The sequence below is a fragment of the Orycteropus afer genome, unplaced genomic scaffold (assembly GCF_000298275.1).
Source record: "Orycteropus afer afer isolate SDZICR_OR568_19922 unplaced genomic scaffold, OryAfe1.0 scaffold00019, whole genome shotgun sequence".
NCBI lineage: Eukaryota > Metazoa > Chordata > Mammalia > Tubulidentata > Orycteropodidae > Orycteropus > Orycteropus afer.
Genome location: NW_006921606.1, coordinates 8,164,985 through 8,187,987, shown reverse-complemented (window position 1 = coordinate 8,187,987; position 23,003 = coordinate 8,164,985).

The window sequence follows — 23,003 nt, the reverse complement described above, 5'->3', positions numbered from 1 at the left end:
TTCTGTGTCTGTGTTAATTGGTTTCCCTTTTCTTTGTTGAAGAGGGTCTGTGCAATCCTTCTGCCTAGTCTGCCATCTTGCCCCGCCTCCCCCTATTTCCAGCTTTTGCATTACAATCACCAGTAATAATCAATATATCTTGATTGCATGTTTGGTCAATTTCAGACTACACAAATTGGTAAAAATCTTCAATTTCTTCATTTTTAGCTTTAGTGGTTGGTGTGTAAATTTCAATAATAGTAATATTCACTGGTCTTCCTTGTAGGCATATGGATATTATCCTATCACTTGATGGCATTATCCTATCACTGACCTCAGGCAACATTTCATGCTGTCATACATGGCTCCACAGTAATTAACAGCAATAACAATAGGTTATTGTTAACAGTAACAATAAGTATAATATCTGTACTTCAGGATAGATCTTAATGCATTCTTTTTGGAGATGAATGTGTTCCTATTCTTCTTCAATTTGTCATTCCAGGCATAAGCGACCATGTGACTGTCTGATTCAAAATGTCCAATACCAGTCCATCTCAGCTCACTAATGCCTAGGGTATAAATCTTTACGTATTCCATTCCATTTTTGATAACTTCAAATCTTCCTAGGTTTATACTTCATACATTCCACGTTCTGATTATTAATGGATGTTTGCAGCTGTTTCTTCCCATTTTGAGTCATGCCCCATCAGCAAATGAAGGTCCTGAAAGCTTTACTCCATCCATGCCATTAAGGTTGACTATATTAAGGAGGAAGCTCTTCCCCAGATGTATTTTCTACCCCCATCATATTTTGAGTGTCTTTCAATCTGAGGGGCTCTTCTTCTGGCACTCTATCAGACAATATTTCACAGCTACTCATAAAGTTTTCCAGTAATATATCAGACAGTGTTTCAGTGTTATTCATAACATTTTCACTGGACAATTTTTCAGAAGTGGATGATCCCATCTTTTTTTTCCCAGTCTTAGTCTGCAAGCTCCACTGAAATCTGTCCATAAGAGGTGACCCTGCTAGTATTTGAAATACCCCTTGCATAGCCTCTAGCCTCACAGCATCAAGCAAGCCACCACAGTACAGAAAGCTGACAGATGAGTGGTGGATTTCCTTATTATATGAATTTAATTTATACTGATTTCATAAAGTTTCTTTACAAATATAATACATATAATTGGTTATTCTACCAGACATCTGTCAGTTTGTCATACTGCAGTGGCTTATATGTTGCTCTGTCACTGGAAGTCATGCCATCAGTATTTCAAATACGAGCAGGGTCACCCATGGTGGAAGGTTTCCAGACAAACAAGGAAGAAATGTCTAGTGATCTACTTCCAAAACTTAGCCAGTGAAGACCATATGGATCACAAAAAATATTGCCTGATATAAGGCTCACAAAAATATGAGCCTCTATCTTAGTTCTTTAGAGCTGCTATAACAGAAATACAACATGGATGGTTTTAACAAGCAGAAATTTATACTCTTATAGTTTAGGAGGCTAAAGTCTGAGTTCAGAGTGCCAGCTCTAAGGCAAGACTTTCTCTCTATATGCCTCTTGTCCCTAGGAGGAACCCAGCACAGGAACCCTCCTAGGTCCTCTTTCTTGGTGGTAGTAGGTGCCCCCACTTTGCTCCTTTCTCTCTCCTTTTATCTCTTGTAAGATAAAAGGTATTGGAGGCCACACCCCAGGGAAGCTCTGTTTACATTGGATCAGGGCTGTGATGGGAAGAAGGATATGGCAACCTAACCTTAATCATAATTCTCTTACAACTGATCAGCTTATCACATCAGATCACATCATGTTGTTGTTGTTGTTATGTGCTGTCGAGCAGGACCTAACTCATAGCAACCCCTCCTTGGGTTTCCGAGGCAATATCACTATGGAAGTAGATTGCCCAACCTTCCTTCCGAAATCTGGCTGGTGGGTTTGAACAGCCAGCCTTCTGATTAGCAGTCAAGTGCCTTAGGCACTATGCTACCAGAGCTCCCAGATCACATCATAGGGTATCAATACATATCTGCCACATTACATCATTACATAACTTCTAAACCATTAAGAATCATGCCTCAGCCAAATAGACACACATTTTGGGAGGACACAATTCAATCCATGACAGCCTGTTAGGTTGGAAAGCACTCAAACTATACAGTGGCCACAACAATGGACTTGAAGGATTGTGAAGATGGCATGGGACCCCAGACATCCTGTCATACATGTCTCCACAATAACTAACAGCAACTCCACAGTAACTAACAGCAGTAACAATAAGTTATTACCTATATTAGGTTACAGACAATTTGCCTGTTTCTGTTGCTTACATCAGACACAGAAAACACCATCAGTCCCTCAATGGGAAGCACCACAGTTGTAAATCCAGTGCTAAAATGGAAGCAGTAAACCATGCCTGTTCTTGTGATTCCTACACTTGAAGATTCTACCTCAACCCACACTGAGAAGACACCCTCCCAGTTCTACAGAATGTGAATGCAATCCCAGAGCCCAAAGACCAAGACCTGTCTGTCTCCACAGTTTCCGTCAGCAACCAGCCAAGAAATGTGCAACTTTGAGTTGTGTGCAATCAATACTGCGGAAGTCCAGAAAGCTCTACGATATCTTTATTTTGTCAAGAATCCATTTAGAAGAGTTTGCCTTCTAGAAAGTCTGAAGGGGACTTTTGTTTGGTGGGAAAGAGGGTTCAGAAATAATGAGCCAATTCTACTTAGCAGAGTTACTAAACATTAAAGCACCTTCACAGAGGCATCTCAGCTGCTGTCATCATTTACAGAGTTTTCTAACAGAAAAGAAATTACACTTTCTGATGATTATATTTAACTTGATGCTGAAAATGACATGTGCTTTCCTAGAGCCAGAGTCCAGCTCATGGTTCAGTTGGATGCTGGGGTCAGATATCCAGTGACATACCGCTGCAGTTTGAGCTCAGGAAAGAATCCAGCTCCTATTTCTTGTTTCATTACAGTGTCAGTTGGTGCTCTGTATGAAATCAAAGAGGCAGCAGGAGGAGGGAAGGGACAGTAATAGTAAATTTTATGTGTCATCTTGGCTGGCTATGGTGCCTAGTCATTTGGACAAACACTAATCTAGACACTGTTATGAAGCAGTTACACGTGATTAAATCAGTTGTCCTTAAGAAGGCTACTCTCCATAATATAAGTGGGTCTCACTCAATCAGTTGAAGGCCTTGAGAGTAAAAAGAGAATTTTCCCTAAAGTATGTTCTGTCCCCAGACTATCAATAGATGTTGTTGTTTTTGTTATGTGCCATCAAGTCGGACCTGACTCATATATTGTTTCCCACAACATAATCTTTAAAACTGTCTCATAATCCACTGGCCCCCTGAGGTACCTGCCAGTAGCCAGCCAACTGGATTCATTCCTTCATCATCCTAAAGGTTTTTGTTGCTAGTTGCCATCAAGTCAGCTCTGACTTATGGTGACCTCATGCACAAAAGAATGAAACGTGGCCTGGTCTTGAGCCATCTTCATGATTGCTAGTGTGTTCAAGTCCATTGTTGTGAGCACTGTGTATGACTAGGGTCTTCCAACCAAAGGGGCTCATCTTCCAAGCACTATATCAGATAATATTGTTGTGTCCATAGAGTTTTTAATGGCTAATTTTTTTCCTCCACCCAGGTTAATATGTGTCTACCCTCTAGTTAGTAGTTCCTCCCCTCCTTTTCCACCCATCCTGGCAACCACCAAAGAATATTTCTTTTTGTGAAACCCTTCTCTTGACTTTTTACAAAAGTAGTTTCATACAATATTTGTCCTTTAGTGATTAACTAATTTCATTCAGCATAATGGCTTCTAAGTTCATCCATGTTATGAGATATTTCACAGATTCTTCAGTGTTCTTTACATTGCATAGTATTCCATTGTGTATGTTTACCAGTTTGTTTATCCATTCCTCCATCATGAGCATTTAGATTTTTCCATTTTTCCAATTTTGTTATTGTGAATAGTGCTTCAATGAACATGGGTGTACATATATCTCTTCATGTCATGGCTCTTGTGTTAGGCTGGGTTCTCTAGAGGAGCAAAACCAGTAAAGCTTAGAGAGAGAGAGAGAGAGAGAGAGAGAGAAATTTGTCTTAGGAAAATGGCTCACACACTTTTAGAAGTTAGCAAGTCCCAAGTTCTTGGATCAAATGTCAAACTGGAGTCTTAATCCGACTCACACAGCTGCAGGGGCTGATGAGCTCAAGGTTGGCAGGCAGTATACCAGCTGTTGACTCCAACAAATGATGAATCCAAGATCTCCAGGCCAAATTGTGGATTGTTCACTCACAGACAGTTGTAGGCAGCACAACAGGATCCCAATCCACAGAAGAGTGTCTCTTTTCCAGGATGTCCATAAATATATCTGAAGCAAGCCACAGCCCTAAGGACACTCCCTTTCAATGGATTGGCTGCTCAAAACATATACATCTGAACTTATCATGGGAATTACCCACATCACAACTGCTTAAACCACTCAGAATTGTGGTCCAGCCATTTGACACACAACTCCAACTATCACAACTCTTATTTCTCTAAGATATATACCTAGTAGTGGAATTGCTTTTTAAAGAAATGCCATACCATTTTCCATCGTAGTTGCAAAAATTTACAGTCCCAATAGCAGTGTATGTGGGTACCAGTCTCTTCACACCCTCTCCAAAATGTGTTGTTTTCTGTTTTATTGAAATTTGGTACTAGTTCTGGGGTAAGATGATGTCTCATTGTTTCAATTTGCATCTCTCTAATGTTTAATGATTGGGAGCATTTCTTCATGTGTTTGTTAGCTGCCATGTCATCTTTGGTAAAAGTGTCTGCTCATGTCCTCTACCCTATTTAAATTGGGTTATTTGTCTTTTTTGTTGTTGTTGTTAAAATTTTCTATAAATTTTAGATATTAGCCTCTTGTCCAACATTTTATTGCCAAAATTTTTTTCCAAATCTCTGGGTTCTCTTTACTCTTTTGGTGAAATCTTTTGGTGTACAAATTTTAGAAGGCTTCAGTCATCATTTTGTCTTCTCTGTTTGTACATTTTTAGTTATATTTGACATTGTATTTATGCCCTGAATTAGAGCCCTTAAGTTTGTTCTTATCTTTTCTTTGATGGTCTTTATGGTTTTAGGTTTTACATTCAGGTCTTTGATCTAACTTGAGTTTGTTTTTGTATAGGGTGTGAGATATGGGTCCTATTTAATTTTTCTGCAAATGGATATCCAGTTTTGCCAGCACCACTTATTAAAGAGACTATCTATTCCTCATTTAATAAATTTGGGCCCTTTGTCAGAGATCAGCCATCCATAGATGGGTGGATTTACTTCTAGAGTCTCAATTCTGCTCCCTTTGTCTATGTGTCTTTCATTGTACAATATCAGGCTATTTTAACTACTGTGGCTGTATAATATGTTTCATTGGCTAATTTTTGAAAAAAGATGACTAGGCCTTTCTTATTAGTCTGTCTTCATCTGGAAGCTCTGCTGAAACCTGTCCACCAGGAATGACTCTGCTGATATTTTAAACACTGATGGCATAGCTCCCAGCATCAGAGCAACATACATGCCATGACAATAGACAAACTGTGTCCTTCCCTACCATGCCTTCATGGCCCCTGAGCTGTCTCCCCATGCATAAACAGCCTTTCTATTCTCCCATGATTGATATTTAACTGCACTCTTCCTTTTAATGCATGGGAGAGGAAAAAAAAAAAAAAAACTCTAGTAGAACACTCCAGAGGAAGTCCTTCCAGAGAAAACAGTTTCCTTAAGGCCAGCAACCACACTTTACTTATCTGTATATCTCCAGTGCCTAGCACAAAGTGAGCAAGTACACTGAATGTTTGCTATATAACAGGATGGATGGATGAGGAAATAAATAGATAGGAAGATGGATAGATGAATGGATGGATGAGGTGATGAGTGGATAAATGGATGGGGAGATGGATGGATGGACTGATGGATGGATGGATGAAGTGATCATTGATAACAACGAAGAGATGGATGGATAATAGGTGAGGAGATGGATGGATGGATGGATAGTGGATAGGTGAATGGATGGATGGATGGGGAAATAAATAAATGAGAACATGGATGGGTACATGAAAGGATGAATGATAGATGAGGAGATAGATGGATAGGGTGGGGATGAGGGGATGGATGAATGGTGAGATGGATGGATGTTTGGTTGGGTGGATGGATGGAGGGAGATGAATGGATGAATGGGACTATAGAAGGATGGATGGAGAGATGGATGAAAGAGGAGATAAAAAGATGGAGGATAGATGGATAGATAAGAGATAGGAGAGAAGGCAAGGGAAGAAGAGTTGTCTGTCTCAAAAGGTCTGACCAGTTTTCTCTAGGAAGGATTTTTCTGAACATTAGTGAGGCTGGCCCAATTCCAGAGAAAGCACTACCCCAGCTCTCAGGGGAGCGGGCTTGGAGGCAAGGACCATCCAGCCCCTTACACAAAGCAGTCTGAGCTACCTCAGCACTGGGGAAGCTAAGCCTTGCTTGTCAACATTGGGGCTGGAGTGCAGGGTCTTTGTCTTTTCTGTTCTGCCTCCCCAGAGGTCAAGAAGGCCACTATAGGAATTTGTGAAGGGGCAGACTGGACGTCACATTCAAGGCAAGCTGTGATTTTCAGTTGCATTTATTAGCATGAGTGTTTCCACTCACAGCTACCAGTATGCTAGAAGGACCACCAGCCAAAACTCAGATGGCAAACATTCATTTATGGGTGGATAGATGGGTGGACAGGCTGAACAATTAGGTACATCTGTGTGGGGAGGAGTGTCCCAATGGCCATGTATAGGGTTGGCAGACAATATTTGTACAAGGGTATTTGTATGTTGTATAAGAATTCCCAGGTGTATCATAGAGCTGACAAAGGACAAGGTTGTAGTTATTTCTTGGCCACAACCAGCTACCCAGAGGAAGCGAGTAGTTGAACCTGTGGGTTGAGGACCATGGTTTCAGGGGACATCAAGGTCAACTGGCATAACATACTACAAAAAAGAGTGTTCCACATCCTACCTTGGTGACTAGTGACTAAGATCTTAAAAGCTTGCAAGGGCCATCTAGATCCAATGATGGGTCTCTCCTTGTCCAGAGCAAAGAAGAATGAAGAAAACAAAAGACACATGGAAACAATTAGTCCAAGGTACTGGTACACCATGCGATCTTCAGTCCATACAACTATGAGATCGGAACTAGATGGTGCTCAGCTACCACTGTCAATTACTTGGAGAGGGATCTATGTAGGAGATCCTGGACAGAGTGAGAGAACAATGTGGGACAAAACTCAAAATCATTAAAAAAAAAAAAAAAAAAGAGGGACCAGGGTTGCTGGTCTGATAGAGCCTGGTGGAACCCCTGAGACTATGGCCCCTAACTGCCCTTCAGGTCTGGAATTGAACCCACTCCTGTGGCTGCCAGACAAACAAAAGACAGGCACATGAGCTGAACATTTACATTGTTGTTGTTGTTGTTTGCCATCGAGTCAGCCCCGACTCATAGCGACCCCTCCTTGGGTTTCCGAGGCAGTATCACTACGGAAGTAGGATTGCCCAACCTTCCTTCCGAGGAGTGGCTTGTGGGTTTGAACTGCCAGCCTTCTGGTGAACAGTCAAGTGCCTTAGGCACTATGCTACCAGAGCTCCCATTAGGTAGATACAATCCTTGGAAATATCAATCATGGGAGAATAGAAGGGCTGTTTATGCATGGGGAGACAGCTCAGGGGCCATGAGGGCGTGGTAGGGAAGGACACAGGGAAAAGGTAGCTATGGGGAGGAAGTGGGAGGGGAGCTGTTGCATTGTGGGAGATTGCAGTCAATGTCATGAGGCAAAGTATATGCAAACTGCTGTATGGAAGATGAATTTGCTCTGTAAACTTTCACTCAAATCACAATGAAATTAAAAAAACAAACAAACAAAAACTCCTATCCAGTGACTTCCCATCTAAATTAGGCGATGGGTGAGATCCTAAAGCCAGCCTGGAGCCTGCACCTGAATGCCTCCTATATACCAGGCCAGATATATGTGTGATGCATACAGTGGGCTCCACCCAGCCCTGAACCTCAAGGAGCTTCTGCCTGAGTCTGAGGCTGGCTAGAGCTGCCTAGTCCAGGAAATTGTCTCCGTAGGTATGTCTCTACTGCCAGTACTGTCACAGTTGCACAGGGTTGGCATGCATAATCTTTAAAAGGGTTCTATAGCACCAAATGAAACAGGCATGGCACTTCCCTCTGCATTTACTTATATAAAAGAAAGAAGTATATTTTAGACATTCATATAGTCCCAGTACACTCTTTGAAGATTTATCCTGAGTAATAGAAAACACATTGGGTTTAATGAAGGAGCTTCTGAAATCTTTTGGAACTGCCAACAATTAGTTCAGGAGCATAATTGCTTGCACCCGTATAGCACTTGGTGCTTAACTGTGCACTTTCTCAGACATTCTCTTACCTGAGCTCACACAAAAGTGAGGTAGGCAGGACCTGCATGGTCACTTTCTCCTCAAAGATTAAAAGAAGGCACAGCAAGGACATGAAGCTGGCTAATGGTCACAAAGTGAGGGTTAGAGAGGTGGCCTCCAAGTCTGATACCCTGGAGCCCAGGACAGGCCCCCCGACATGGTCCAAATCTACTCCTGGGGGCTAAGAGCTGGGCCACACATGCTCCTGCCATGTCCCCCCACCAGCCCAACAGCCTCCACAGTCCTCTTGGCTTTTGCTCCCCAGCTGCATCCAACAGGCCCCTGGCTGGCCTCTGTAGCCCTCACAGGCCCACCTCCTCTTCCTTTACTCTGCTATCCTGGTCATTCTTCATGTTTTCCAGTTCTTCTCCAAGGAGCCTCCCCTGAAGTCATAAAGAACCAAGAAAGCATTATTACAATTACAATGAGACCACAGAAAGCCCACAGCCCAGAGTTTGATGTTCAAGTCCCATGGCTGCCCAGGCTGTCCTTACATGGCATGCTAAGATTCAAAGTGGGCAAGTCAGGTTCACATGCCCTGCTGGCCTCTGTACATACTCTGTACATAAGATGCTCTCAGCACATATTTGCTAACAGATTTGAAGGGCAGCCAAGCCCAGGGAGATCCAGAAAGACCAAAGCAAGTAAGCACCATTTTAACAGTCAGTGCTATTAGCCTTGAATGCATAATTCCCCATGGGCTTTGGGTTACAATGGACACTGCTTCCTGTGACAGCCTTTGAGGCTTAAGAGGAAAATTAGTAGTCAGTAGAAGAGGGAACTCCATGTCCAGTGGTCTAGGAATGTCTAGACTATCTTCCTACTGTGAACCAAAGAAAATGAGCATTCTCCTCTGCCAGATGGATTGGACTAACTTCTGATACTGAGTAAAACCAGTTGCCTTCAGGTTAACTCTGACTCATGGCTCCATGTGTTAGAGTTCACCTTAGCCCCACAGTGTTTTCAATGGCCAATTTACTGGAAGTAGAGGCCTTTCTTCTGCAGCACCTCTGAGTGGATTTGAACCTCCAATCTTTTTGTTAGCAGCCAACTAGGGACTAACCAGGGACTCTTCAAATACCAAGTAGCTTTTCTCAAACCAGCCCACACTGACCGGCACATTTATGCCTCTGATGTTGAACCTTCTATCCCAGAACAGTCTACTTTCTAAAACAAGCTGTATTCTCTATGATGTAAAATTATAAACGTTGGGATTTAAAATAATTAGCGACCATTTTGGGACTCTGGCCCTTCTGTGCCAGAGAAGGTGTGTTATCACAGTTACCATGTGTAGGGCAGTGCTTGGCTCAGCTTCAAGAAGCCCTGGTACATTCACCCCACAGGAAAATCTTGTGAACTACTGAACAATAAACCACAAGAAAATACTCAGTAACCATCCTTCCCCACAACTCGATTCTGCAATCATTCTGGATTATATGACAACCTAATGCCATCCTCCATTTTCTAGCAATCTGGGTTTGAGTGGTGGGGGTGGAGAGGAAAGATAAATTTGTCTTGCTTTTGTTCTGCCTGGAAAACTCTGATCTACTGGAAAATTTGAAATTCAGATTTTTCAAAATTTCTTCAAGGATGCCAGGCTACGACCGACTCCCATGTGGTCTCTATTTCATCTTTGCTTAGTCTGAGCTTGTCTAGCTTAAAGAAGAGGCCATTAAAACTCTGATTACAATGGCCTTTCCTCATGCTGCCACAGATGGCACAGAGATTAGGACCATAAACCTGTGGCCCACAGTTTTGCCCATAGCCATGTTGTTTGCAAAGCTGTAGATTTAGACCCCCACTTCTCTGAACAAGGGCAGCGTGATCACTGAAACCAAAAAAGCAGCTCAAGAAATGACAAACTCATCATTGTACCTTGTTGACTTCTCCATCACCAGATGGTCTGGGTCCATATTCCTGATAGCTCTGCCCATGGCTGCTCCCATCGTCTGAGTCCCCTGGGTGTACTGCCATCCATGAATGAGAGACCAGAGTTAGCAAAGGGATGGTTCCCAGAGGGCAATGGCAACCTAAATGTTCATAGTGCACAGGGACCCTTCCAGACCCAACTCTACCTTCTCATTCGGTACTGTGACATTTGCCACAATGCCCTCCTGGCTCTGCTTGGGTATTTCTGAGCTAGGGCTTTGATCTAATCATCCCGGCATTTAATGGAGTCGGTCTCCAGTTGTAGGCCCAAGCCCTCCTCTTTGCTCACTGGTGCCCTTATTCCAACAGAACGCACTTCCCACACACACCAAATCAGATTAGTGCCACTTTAGAAAGGGATGGCTTTCCTGTCCTACTGTCCCTCTGGCCACCCTGCCCCAAAGTATGTGTGCACATACAGAAGGGGGACTGTTGAGGTTCCTAAGGGAAAATATGCAAGGCTTTCTGTGTGAGCTGAAAATACAAATGTAATACTTTATTTTTAATAAAGAAAAATGTTATCTGTATAATTAACCTCCATTTTAAAATTTACTTGCAAAATCATATAAAGTAGCTATGCTCTTGGTTTGGCAACATCTAATGGTAAGCACTTACAAATGCCAGTACATAGTAGTTCTCATTGACTTGCAGAATTTTGTGTGGCACAGCAGTGAATGCTCATGTCCTTCACTTCATAAGACTATAAGCTTATAAATGAGCTCAAAAATCTGGTCAGCCTTGTTCACCACTGTGAACACCAGACAGTGCTGCACACATCAGATGCTCTAGTAACACTTATCAAAAGAATGAACAAATAAATCAGTTAGTGAATGAGTGAATGCAATAGATATGTCATTATCAATTTTCCTGCTTTCCCTGATGTGTGAAATCATATATTTATGTATTATGGACCGATGTATGTTAACAATAAAAGGCTTACTTGCATTTTATTCCTACCCAATGAAGGTTCAATAATCTTTCAAAGTAAATGAGCTAATTTGGAGACACAATTATAAGTATCTGAGAACCAATCACGTTAAGTAGGTCAAAAGGATGTGAACACCCTCAAGTTACCATCCAGGGTTGCAGTAGGCTATAATGGCCACTAGAGCGAGCGCCACAACCTTTCAAAGATCAGGGTTAGATCAAAAACATGTCCATTAGGGCGGTGTGCTCTGGCCACTTCCCAGCTTAGAGCACCACTGTAAAACTGCTATGGTTGTAACCCACCAGAACAAGCAGAAATAAGGTTAGAATTGCTGTTACCTAAGCATATAATTTTTAAAAAATGATCCCACCTTTCCATCACAAATTTTTCACATAAGTACGACCCACCTGGTCTTAAAAATTAAATGTAAATGGAAGAAGTGTGTTCTTTGTGGACAACAAAATCTATTAAAAATCTACCCAAAAATAAATCCCAACTGTGACCTTCGGGAATAAGAACAAAAAATAGCTTTTTAAAGTAGTGTGCAGATACTTACAGCCCCCATCAACATTTCTGTAAAAGAACATTTCATCATTGGAATATTCAATTTCATTTCCTCCAGTAAATAAACTTAGTGCACATGCTAGCTGGCTGGGAAATCACATCAGATGAAATTATGATCCTATAGGTCAGGTTTCAAAGGTTTCATATGTAACTGAGTATAGAAAGAAAGAAATTTCCCACAAACTCCTTTGCTCAAATGGCCTGAATATCTCTATAAATATTTCCAGGGCTGTTATGAGCCACAGATGGTATCAACAGCCAGGATCAGGCCAACTTTAAAAGCCTTAGTCCACAAATGACTCTGTCTTAAAAATAGGCTTTTAAAACATTTGAAAGGAGAGCAGGCTAGTTTCCCTTTGAAATGCTGTAAAATGCCTAGGCCTTAACAGCCTGAGCTTAGACTGTGAAAAGTGAACTGCTCCTCTGGGTCTGTTTACAGTTCTTTTCCTGCAGCACATGAGATGGCAGGCAACCTCCAAGGCAACAGTAAGAAATAAAGGGGCAGAAATAGAACTTGAAAAATGGAAACATTCAAGCCAACAACTCTAAGAGTAACTGTCTAATTAAAGATGAAAATCAAATTAAGTGGCCTAGGGAGGGCAGAAGTAGCTCAGAACTCCTGTCTTCCATGTGGAAGACCAGGTTTGATGCCCAGCCAATGCACTTCATGTGCAACCACCACTTGTCAGTGGGCGCTTGTATCTTGCTCTAATGCTGAACAGGTTTCAATGGAGCATCCAGACTAAGACCAACTAAGAAGACAGGCCTGGCAATCTATTTCCAAAAATGTTGTGATCCAATGAAAACTCTATAGATCACAACAGAATGATCCTGTGGTGCATGATGTCACCATGAGTCAGGGGCCGATTCCATGGCAGCTAATAGCAACAACAACAGTGATATTTCCAGAGGAGACAAAGTTCTAGAATCCACATTGTTTGGTGACCTGTGGGAAGCTCTAATTAGCTAAAACTTGCTGATATCTATGGAGAAACAGATAAGAAACTGAGAAACTGCCAAGCATTAGGGCTAATCTCTGGTTGCATTTGCAGCCCCTACTCCTGAACTTGGACAAAACTCCTGAAATTGCAGCACTAACTGACACAATCCCTACAAGTAGTTGGCTGAAAACCTTCCTGAGTAAATTAAATCTTGACTGTGGGCCCTGGAGGAGGCAAAAGGTGTGGGTGAAGCTAGAATCAGCCCTAATATATTAAAGCAGTGAAAAAAACAGAAATTAGAATTTTAAAAAAATAAAGCCTTTTAGTAATCTAATTGTATTCTAATTTTAAGAATATTCCTTCTTCTTTCAAGGAACTCAAACATGCTTCTGGAACATTCTCTCTGAACGTCCCCTCATTTTGCCATTTTAAAGTGAGAGGAGGAAAATCTCAGAGAAAGTTAAAGTGACAGGTCTGGTATCTGATTTGCAGCTCGGTTTCCTCCTACCAGACCACACCAACTCCTAGCTCTTGAAATAACCCCCAGTGGAATTCTCTCTGGAGGAAATCATCTCCCCAGTTATGAGAAAACCTCCTCACCCTGCTCACGCCCTCTGGCCTGTGCCATTTCACGTTCTGACAGGCAGGCTGGTCCATTTTCTCTTTCTACTCTCAGCCAGGGAACCATGATGTCCAGGTGTGGAGATAGCATGCAGGGTGGCTGTTTGTGAAGTGTCCCTAACAACCCCACACCAAGGGTCTACAGTCAGCTCAGGCAGAGCCACCAGGATGTAAAGATCCATCAAGCCCTTCCAGCTGAAAGGTACCACAGAGGTAAAACTTATCACTGTTGTCATCCATAAGCTCTAAGGCACTCTTCCTGTCACCATCTAACGGTAAATCCACTACCCACATGGAGAAAAAACCTGAACCTTGGCCACCCATCGGCTCCTAATGAGCTCCCTGAAGCTACAGGAATGGCATTCCATGCTGATAGGAAATCTGGGTCCAGGAGGGGAAAGGAATCAACACTTTGACCTGTAACAGTTCATTTTAAGTGTGCGAATCTCCCATGTTTCCCACCCACATGCAGTTCCTGTAACCTGGAGGTGGTCACTCGTTATGTAACTCCTAGCTCCTGCCCAGCTCCCACCCCAGTCTGTAACTCTGAGCTCTGAGAAAGAAAGGAGGCATCATTCAACCCTCCTCCAGCCTGGGAGAAGGGGAAAGAACACTGTCAAAGGCAACCTGAAACAACCAGAGACAAGTGTGTCTCAATGCACTCCCTCTGGCTATTTGAAGGACTTCCCACCTCAGTTCCCTTGGAACACCCACTGAGGGCCTTTTTTCCTTCCTCAGCAAAAACCCTTCATCAAGGCCCCACTGGCAAGCTCATCAAGGCATTGTCTACAACAACCAAACATTTATGACAGCATGATGTCTATCAACAGGAGCTGCCTAATAAATAGTCACAACCCACACACATCATAGATGCTGCCATGGGAAAGGACAAAGCCTCAAGATGCAGAGGGTGCCCCTATGTTAGGACTGGCAAGCATGGCAAGCATGCATCCTCTCCCAGAAAGAGAGGAGGGAGGCTTGGTCATCACATTAAACCTTTGGTGGCTTCTGACTTTTTAACCAAGTACATATTTTACCTACTGAAAATAATATTTTCAGACCTTCAGTTTACAGAAGAAATTAATGTTCTTAAGTGTTTTAATGGGAGCTCTGGTAGCATAGTGGCTAAGACACTTGCCTGCTAACCAGACGGCTGGTGGTTCAAACCCACCAGCCACTCCTCGGAAGGAAGGTTGGGCAATCCTACTTCCGTAGTGATATTGCCTCAGAAACCCAAGGAGGGGTCGCTATGAGTCGGGGCCGACTGGACGGCACATAACAACAACAACAACAAAGTGTTTTAATGACCCGTTCTAATTGTAAAAGGGGCACACTACCCCAAACAGCAATTTAGAATTGCTAAATTGGGGGAGATCTTTGTGAGCATAGCTGGCATAGTTCCTTCAGAAAGGGACTGGAGACCAGGATGTCCTGGCTGGAACACACTCCCTCCTCTGCTCTTGCAGCAATAACTGTAGCTTGGAGGTGACTCTGATTCACGTGGACCCCATGTGGCTCACAGTAGCACTGTGCTCCATCAGGATTTCAGTGGCTGCTCGTTCAGTAGATTGCCAGACCTCTCTTCTGAGGCTCCTCTAGGGGGGACTCTTGGTGGAGGTTCCTCCAACATTTTAGCGGCTGAGGATATTAACCATCTACATCACAACATGGGTCTGATTTGACCAGTGTACATGAATCTGTACTTCAATTGCTGCTAAAAGGAAGAACTAGTCCAAAGTACCCTTTTTCCCTCCAACTCACATTCTGGAAGTCGGTGCTGCTGAAGCTGAATCTTAAGCCAGATGTTGACTCGCTGGCCCCAGGTCCCAGGAGGTTCCACCTCCCACAGGCGTCCCCGCTCCTCTGGACAGGCCAGCAGGAATTTCCTACAGACTGAGAGCAAAGTGCATCTGTGCATCAGGGAGAAACTGTGAGGCTCAGGCCCCTCTCACATGAGGCCATCACTCCTTTCTCCCTGGTCACTAGCCCACTTGGGTTCTTTCTGCAGCACCCTCTGACTAATCTGTACACTTCCCAGCTCCCAGCTCCAACCCATCGCACACACACACCACCTTGTTCCCCATACCATTCTCCCTGCTTCCTCCACCAGCTCTCCCCTCCTGAAGCCTCATCCAGCCCTCCACTCCAGGAAGCCTCCAGTTCCTCCTCCAAGGACCCTTCCCTCCAGAGTATCCAGAGCTGTAGACTGCTTCTGCCATGTCACAGGGTGAGCACTTCCATGTGACACTGCCACAGATCCTGTTGAAAGGCCACTTCCAGCAGCAGGGCCCTGCTCTGGTTCCTAGGCCACCACCAGGCCTCCCCTAACACTTTTGGGATCCAGAGTACAACTGGAAGCCCCCAAGCACAACTCCAAGCACTGCAAAGGAGTGAGCCATCACATGTTCTGCTTGCCTATCCTGATAAACATAACTTCATAACAACAGGGAACACCAGTTTCAAATTTAGAATGCTTGGATCCTGGGGGGTTTATGCCAGAATGTGGCAGCAGGAAGAGAGCTGGCTCCCAGCCCAAGGCCTACCCCAGTTCCCTGCCACCCCCAGCTCCTCCCAATACCTTGTACACACAAAAGAGGAAACCATTCACACTCCCCCCGTACCTACTGACATAACCTGGGTCTAGGGGTATGTACATAGGTGTGGTCCACTTCAGGGGAACAGCTGCTAGCAGGAATACTGAGTCCTGGGCACCCTGAACCTGGTTTATGGGGAGCAGTACCCAATGTGAGCATTTGCTCTTGGATCCATGGGTTCCTGCCCCATAGCTAGGGGTGTGGTTAAAAGAGAGCTCTACAGTATGGGACCCAGCAGAAGACCTTCTACGAGGGAGAAAGAGAAGGGCTGCACTCAATAAATGCCAACCAGCCAATGAAGGTGGAGTTGGACATGCCTAGGCATGCCTGTCTGGTCTCCTCACTGCCTGCTCAGCCTCCATGTCCAGGCACTATCAGAGGCTGCTAACACAAAAGCTCAAAGCCTCAAAACCCTCAGTTGGGCCACTGATACCTCAGACAGTAGTGTGATTCATGTAGTGCTGGTGGGGGGCAGCTCTTATCCCTCTGAAGCTGAAAGTCTGAGGTGGCCACACTGGGGCCACTCACTCTGACAAGGGTCTCAGAAGTGAGGAGAGGAGGAGAAGGCACTAGCTGGACAAAGGTGTGAACAGAGGAGCAACTGCCTAAGGCCCAGAACTCTCGACACGCCAGGTGAACTGCCCTGAGCAGGGAGCCAAGCCAGTGGTCTTCAAAGTAATTCCAGGAACTTCACCATTTAACAGTAGAGTTTGAAAAGACACAGAAATTACTAAACTCAAGTGAAGGAAAACATGTTATCCCCTGCTTTTTTTAAACATCACTTAAGAGCAGTAGAATTTTCTTTGTCTTCCTAACTTCTCTCCCCTTTCTATTATTCTCCCCCTACTACAAAGACACTGGAGAGACAAAACTAAGGGTCCCAAAACTTCTGTACTAAGAGCAGTGAGGCTGGACCTACATGGGGTTAATGTGTTCCATGAAGTATAATGGTTAATTTCATGTGTCAACTTGGCCTGGCTGTGGTGTCTAGTTGTTTGGTCAAACTCTAGTCTAGATGTTACTGTGAAGGTATTTACAATCAGCGGGCTTAAGAAAAGCAGGTTACCCTCCATAATGTGAGTGGATTTCATCCAATTAGTTGAAGGACTTAAAAGCAAAAACTAAGCTCCCCAGGGGAGATGGATCCTGTCTAAATTTTCAGCCCACCACTTGGTCTACCAACTTTGAACTGAAGACTGCCAGAGTTTCCAACCTGTCACCTGACCTAAGGATTTTGGACTTGCCAACCCCCATAATCACGTGAGCCAATCTTTAAAATAAATACATCTATCTCTTTCATAGGGAGCTCTGGTAGTGTAATGCCTAAGGCATTAACTGCTAACCAGAAGTCTGATAGTTCAAACCCAACAGCCACTCCTCAGAAGGAAGATTGGGTGATCTACTTCTGTAATGACACCGCTTCAGAAACCCAAGGAGAGGTCATTATGAGTCAGATCCAACTCAACAGCAGTAAGTTTGAGATCTCTTTCTTACTCTCCCTTTCTTTGTGTGTGTGTATATATGTATGTATGTATGTATGTATGTATTCATTGCTTAAGGTTCATCCAGACAATGTCCAACCACATATATGTTCAGGGTCCCTCAAAGTTTTTTGTTTGTCTGTTTAAAGGGAAAGCAGCTCTCCCTTTGTTTATTATTTCCCGTAATGGTTTTAAAGATCACAAACCCAGACTCTTACAGCACTGGATCATGGGTGGGATCCAGGCAGGTGAGGCAGAGGACAAAGCAGTGGGCACAGGCTCTTCAGCTCTGTCCAGCAGTATGCAGGCTGCAGCAGCGAGGGCTTGGGGCCCAGGCTGCTCCTGTTGCTTCAACAGGTAGAACAGTGGGCAAGGCAGGGCACACTCACTCCCTTTCCACTCACTTCTCTTTGCTCTACTCCAACCACCACCCTCTCAGTTGCCGCCACTGTTGCCACTCATTCCTCCAGCCTCTACCAGCAGCTCCAGCAGCAGCATAAAAGCTTCCATAAGGTCTTATATGGTATTTTCACAACATCCAAATCACATAATGTCCTATTTCACAGACTCTATCATGGATGTTAAGCAAAACATACCTGTGTGTGTGTGTGTGTTGTTGTTGTTGTTATGTGCTGTCGAGTCAGACCCGACTCTGAGTGACCCCTCCTTGGGTTTTGGAGGCAGCATCACTACAGAAGTAGACTGCCCCATCTTCCTTCCAAGGAGTGGCTGGTAGGTTTGAACTGCCAGCCTTCTAGTTAGTATAGTTAGTAGTCAAATATCTTAGGCACTATGCTACCAGAGCTCATATATATATGTGTGTATATATATAATACACCCACACATCTTATTGGTTCTGTTTCTCAAGAGAACTCTAAAGACAGAGGGTAAAGAGTTCTGCAGAGACGCTCTCAAGAATTTCCCACCCTTGTGAAATTTAACATGAGAGTGTTTTGATCTTCCTCTGGGAAATACATGACTTCCCCTTCCAGAACCTGAAATACATGGCCTGATTAGAAAGAGCAAAGAAGGAGGAGCTATCTTGTGCAGTAAGAGCTACCCAGGTGCTCAAGCGTCCAGGCCTTCTCTGCCACTCCTGCTTCCCTCCACCTACTGGCTCTCTGGTGGCTCCCAGTCCAAGGGTGAACTATGAGCTTCCAGTGAAAAATCTCAATGTACGGAGACCAGCAGCAGTCTGTAGCATGGTGGCAGTTCTCAGGATTTTGCTTCTCTCTAACAATGTTTGTTTGCTTTTTATTCTTACAAACTTAATTTTTCTCAGGTTGAGAAACATTAGCCTCTTGTGATTAAAAATAAAGTCTTGATTTGGGCTTGAGTGAGGGGAGATTTCTCAGGAGCAAGAAAACCCACCTGCATTGTGATGCAAGGCCTGCACTGCCCAAAAACTCCATGGCACCACCTAGAACCCTCACAGAACTACCAGAACACACGTGTCATCCAACACCATTACCCAAACACGTCAACACCGTGGTGTTACCTTGGAGCATGGCAGGAGAAATGGGGCAACTGACCCCCAGGGCCTTGTCCTCTTGGAAGGTCTCGCAGAAGTCCTGCAGCAGGGCCATCCCCAGGCCCTGGCGACGGTGCTGCTGCCGGATGAATACAGTATCGAAGACGGGCAGCGTGTAGCATGCCCCACTGCCTTTACTGCACAGGCTGCCTGCAGGAGGAAGAGATGTGTAACATCCCTGGGCTTGCTACTCATCCACCACAGCCTCCCAGAACCTCTGCCCTCTGAGGTCCTGGGGGCCAGGGTGGTTCAGAGGGTACTTCCCAAGCTACACAACTGGTGAAACAGAAGATTGTTCCAAAACACCAGTCCTCCAACTGATAGAGTGTTTTTTCAATAAAACCACATGTTGTTAATGGTCTACCAGGACAGCCACTAGACTACACACATATAGGAAAGGGGATCCTGGGTGACCCCATGAGGCTGCCCGTCCACCCAGATCCCTCAAGTCCTCCCATTTCCTGTAGTCAGTTCACAGAGACCCTTGAAGCAAATATAGAGTGCTTGGAAAACATCAAGTTCTACCTGCAATGATGAAACTTGAACTCGAGGGGTGGGAGCATGATCTGGGAGGCCAACCCAGCATCTCAAGGATGTGGGCTTATTTCAGTCACTTTAACAAGGGCTCACTGTGTCCAACTATGGCAGTAAAACCTCAAAGAGGCACAGCACTGGGTCCTACTCCCCATCAATTAGGTGGTCTTGCTACAGCAGAGGATGAGATTTGACAGGTGGCAACCCGCCACTTCTCCACCATGAGCTTAACTTCACTGGAGACAGCATCAACACCAGCACAGTGGCCACTTTTGCAACAGGAACTTAACCTTGCAGCCATCATCTTTGTCATCACCCTAACCAGAATATAAGCTCCAAAAGGAGACTATTGCCTCCCCTGGCTCACTTCCAAAGAGTACAGTACCCATGCCTCAGATGCAATAGAGGCCCAAAAAAGCTATATGGAGTATATTCAGCTTCTATTGGAAGAGGTGCTTTTCGCCCCTACCAAGATTCATAACGTGAATAATTTCCCAAACCAAAAAAGGATTCAGAGTCTAAGCAGCCAGAATGAATTGCAAAGATGCACACAACTGTGGTGAACTGTTCAGAAAAAAACAAAAAACAAAAAAGGCCTAGATTATTCCTCTTCCTCTGCCCACATCCCTTTGCATGTGAATTTGCAGTTCCTCCACCAAGAGGTGGGTCTGTTTCACCTCCCTAGAATCTGGACTGGCCTCTTGGGGGTCCAGTACACCTCTATGCTCTCTCAGAACCTGACACTCACCATGAAAATAAGCCTGAGCTACCTGCTGCCATGAGAGAAACATAATCCAGTCACCCTTGTGACCCAGCCAACAGTTAGTCAGCCCCAAAAAACAAAGTCACCCACCTACTGGCCAGGTAACTATAGGTTACAGTTGGATAAGCCCACCTAGGCCAGAAAACCACTCAGCTAAGCCCAGCCCAAACTGCCAACAAAAATAACTGTGAACTAAAGAAGTGGTGGTTGTTTTAAGTCAAAAATGAATGAATAAATAATGTATGGCCAGTAAGCAACCCCAGTTCACCTGAGATGGTAATGATAAAATATTTGGGATTACACTATCAATGTACTTGAGAAGATAACACCAACTTTTTGTATAATTTCAATTTATAGAAGATGAGAATAAAGTTCTTCTAATGGTGAAGTCTTTCAAAGCTGGAAAATTTTAACATTAAATACACAATCCCATTCACAATAATACTCAAAAGAAATAAATATCTAGGAACACATTTAACAAAAGAAGGACAAAACTTGTGCACTGAAAACTAAACAAACTGTTGAGAGAAATTAAAGATTCAAATAAATGAAAAGATGTTTCACGCTTCTGGATTTGAAGACTCAATAATGATAGATAGAAATTCTTCCTAAATGGATTTGTAAATTCAATACAATCCCTATCAAAAACCCAGCAGGCTTTTTTGACAGAAATTAAAAAACTGATGCTAAAGTTTCTATGATATGCAAAGTATCTAAAAATGCCCAAAACAGTGTAAAATAAGGAGAACAAAGTTTGTGGTCTTATGCTACTTAATTTCAAAAGAACAATAAAGTCATAATAAAGTAAGATGAAAGGAGAGGTATAGAGATCAATGGAACAGAACTGAGAATTCAGAAATTAATCCCTGCACCTTGACTTTAAACAAAGGTACCAAGGTAATTCAATGGGGATAGAAGAATCTTTATAATAAATGGTGCTGGACAATTTAACACTCACAGCAAATACAAAAATAAAAATGAAATTGAACTCTGTTTTAGTTAGCTGGAAAAGAAATACAACAAGTGGGTGGCTTTAACAAATAAATTTATTTTCTCACAGTATAGGTTAGAAGTCTGAATTCAGGTTTATATCTCTAAGGGAACATTTTCTTTGTCTACTTTGGCAGAAAATCATTTCTTAGCTTGTTCACCTAGCCAGCCATGGAGTTCCTGGGTTTGCAGACTGGTTGGGCTCAGTCACCTTTAGATAGTGTAGATCTTCCCTCTGTGCCTAATATGCTCTTTTATCTCTCAAAAGTGATTGGAATAAGACATACCTTACACTGATATGACCTGTTTAACATAACGAAGAAAACCTTATTCCCAAAAAGGATTACATCTACAGGTATAGGGATTAGGATTCACAATATACACTTTGGGGGACACAGTTCAATCCACAACAGACTCCTACCTCATACCAGAAAAAAAAAAAAAAAAAAAAAAAAAAAAAAAAAAAAAAAAAAAAAAAAAAAAAAAAAAAAAAAAAAAAATTCACTGCCATCAAGTCTATTCCAACTCACAGCAACCCCCTTTGGATTTCCAAGGTGATAAATCTTTACAGAAGTAGATTGCTCCCATATTCCTTCCACAGAGTAGCTGTGGGTTTGAACCACCTTCTGGTTAGCAGTCAAATGCCTTAGGCACTGCACCACCAGAGCTCTTACATGACACCATACACAAAAACTAAGAATCATAGAGCTAAATTTAAGAGCTAAAAATAAAATATTTTTAAAGAAAATTTTCATGACTTTGGGCTAGGCAAAGAGTTCTTAGATTCAACCCCAAAGGCATACTTAATTGGCAAACTAGATTTTATCAAAATTAAAAAGATTTCTGTTTCAAAACACAAAATTAAGAAAATTAACCAAATTTGTCAAAGATGGCGGACTAGGCAGAAGGACTGCACAGACCCTCTTCAACAAAGAAAAGGGAAACCAATTAACACAGACACAGAAGATAATCTTAGACCCCTGATCCTTGAAAGGAAGGATACAAAAGTGGACTAAACCCCAACTAGCAGAAGAATTTGCGTGAAAATACCAAAAAAGGAGACACATGGAGCTGCGGTCTGGCAGCGACCTGAGTGACCCTGACAGTACAGATGGCACAGACGGCATGGAAATTCCCAAGTGGTGGTAGGACCTAAGAATTAACCTAAAAATCACCCTGCTAGCCAGGGACTGCACAGAGGATGGTGCATGGTGGCTGGGGAACAAACGGAGAAGGTGAAGAGGAAGGTGGGCTGAGCTGTGGACTTTGGCCAGTCCGGAGGGAGCCGCTATTTTGTGGGTTTAAAAAGTGGCTTGACTATATTGGATATTTAAAGAGACAGAGCTCTTGCAGATTCCTGTGGTGGTAGGACTTAAGAATTAACCTAAAATCACCCTGCTAGCCAGGAACTGCACGGAGGACTGTGCATGGTGGCTGGAGAACAAACAGAGAAAGTGAAGAGGAAGGTGGGCTGAGCTGTGGACTTTTGCCGGCCTGGAGGGCACCGCCATTTTGAAGGTTTAAAAAGCGGCTTGACTATTTTGGATATTCAAAGAGACAGCGCTCTCACAGAATTCTGGGGCTTAAGAACAAGTTCTGCTTTCCAGCAACCCCAAGGACACTCGGGGCCTGCAAGACTGAAAAGGTAC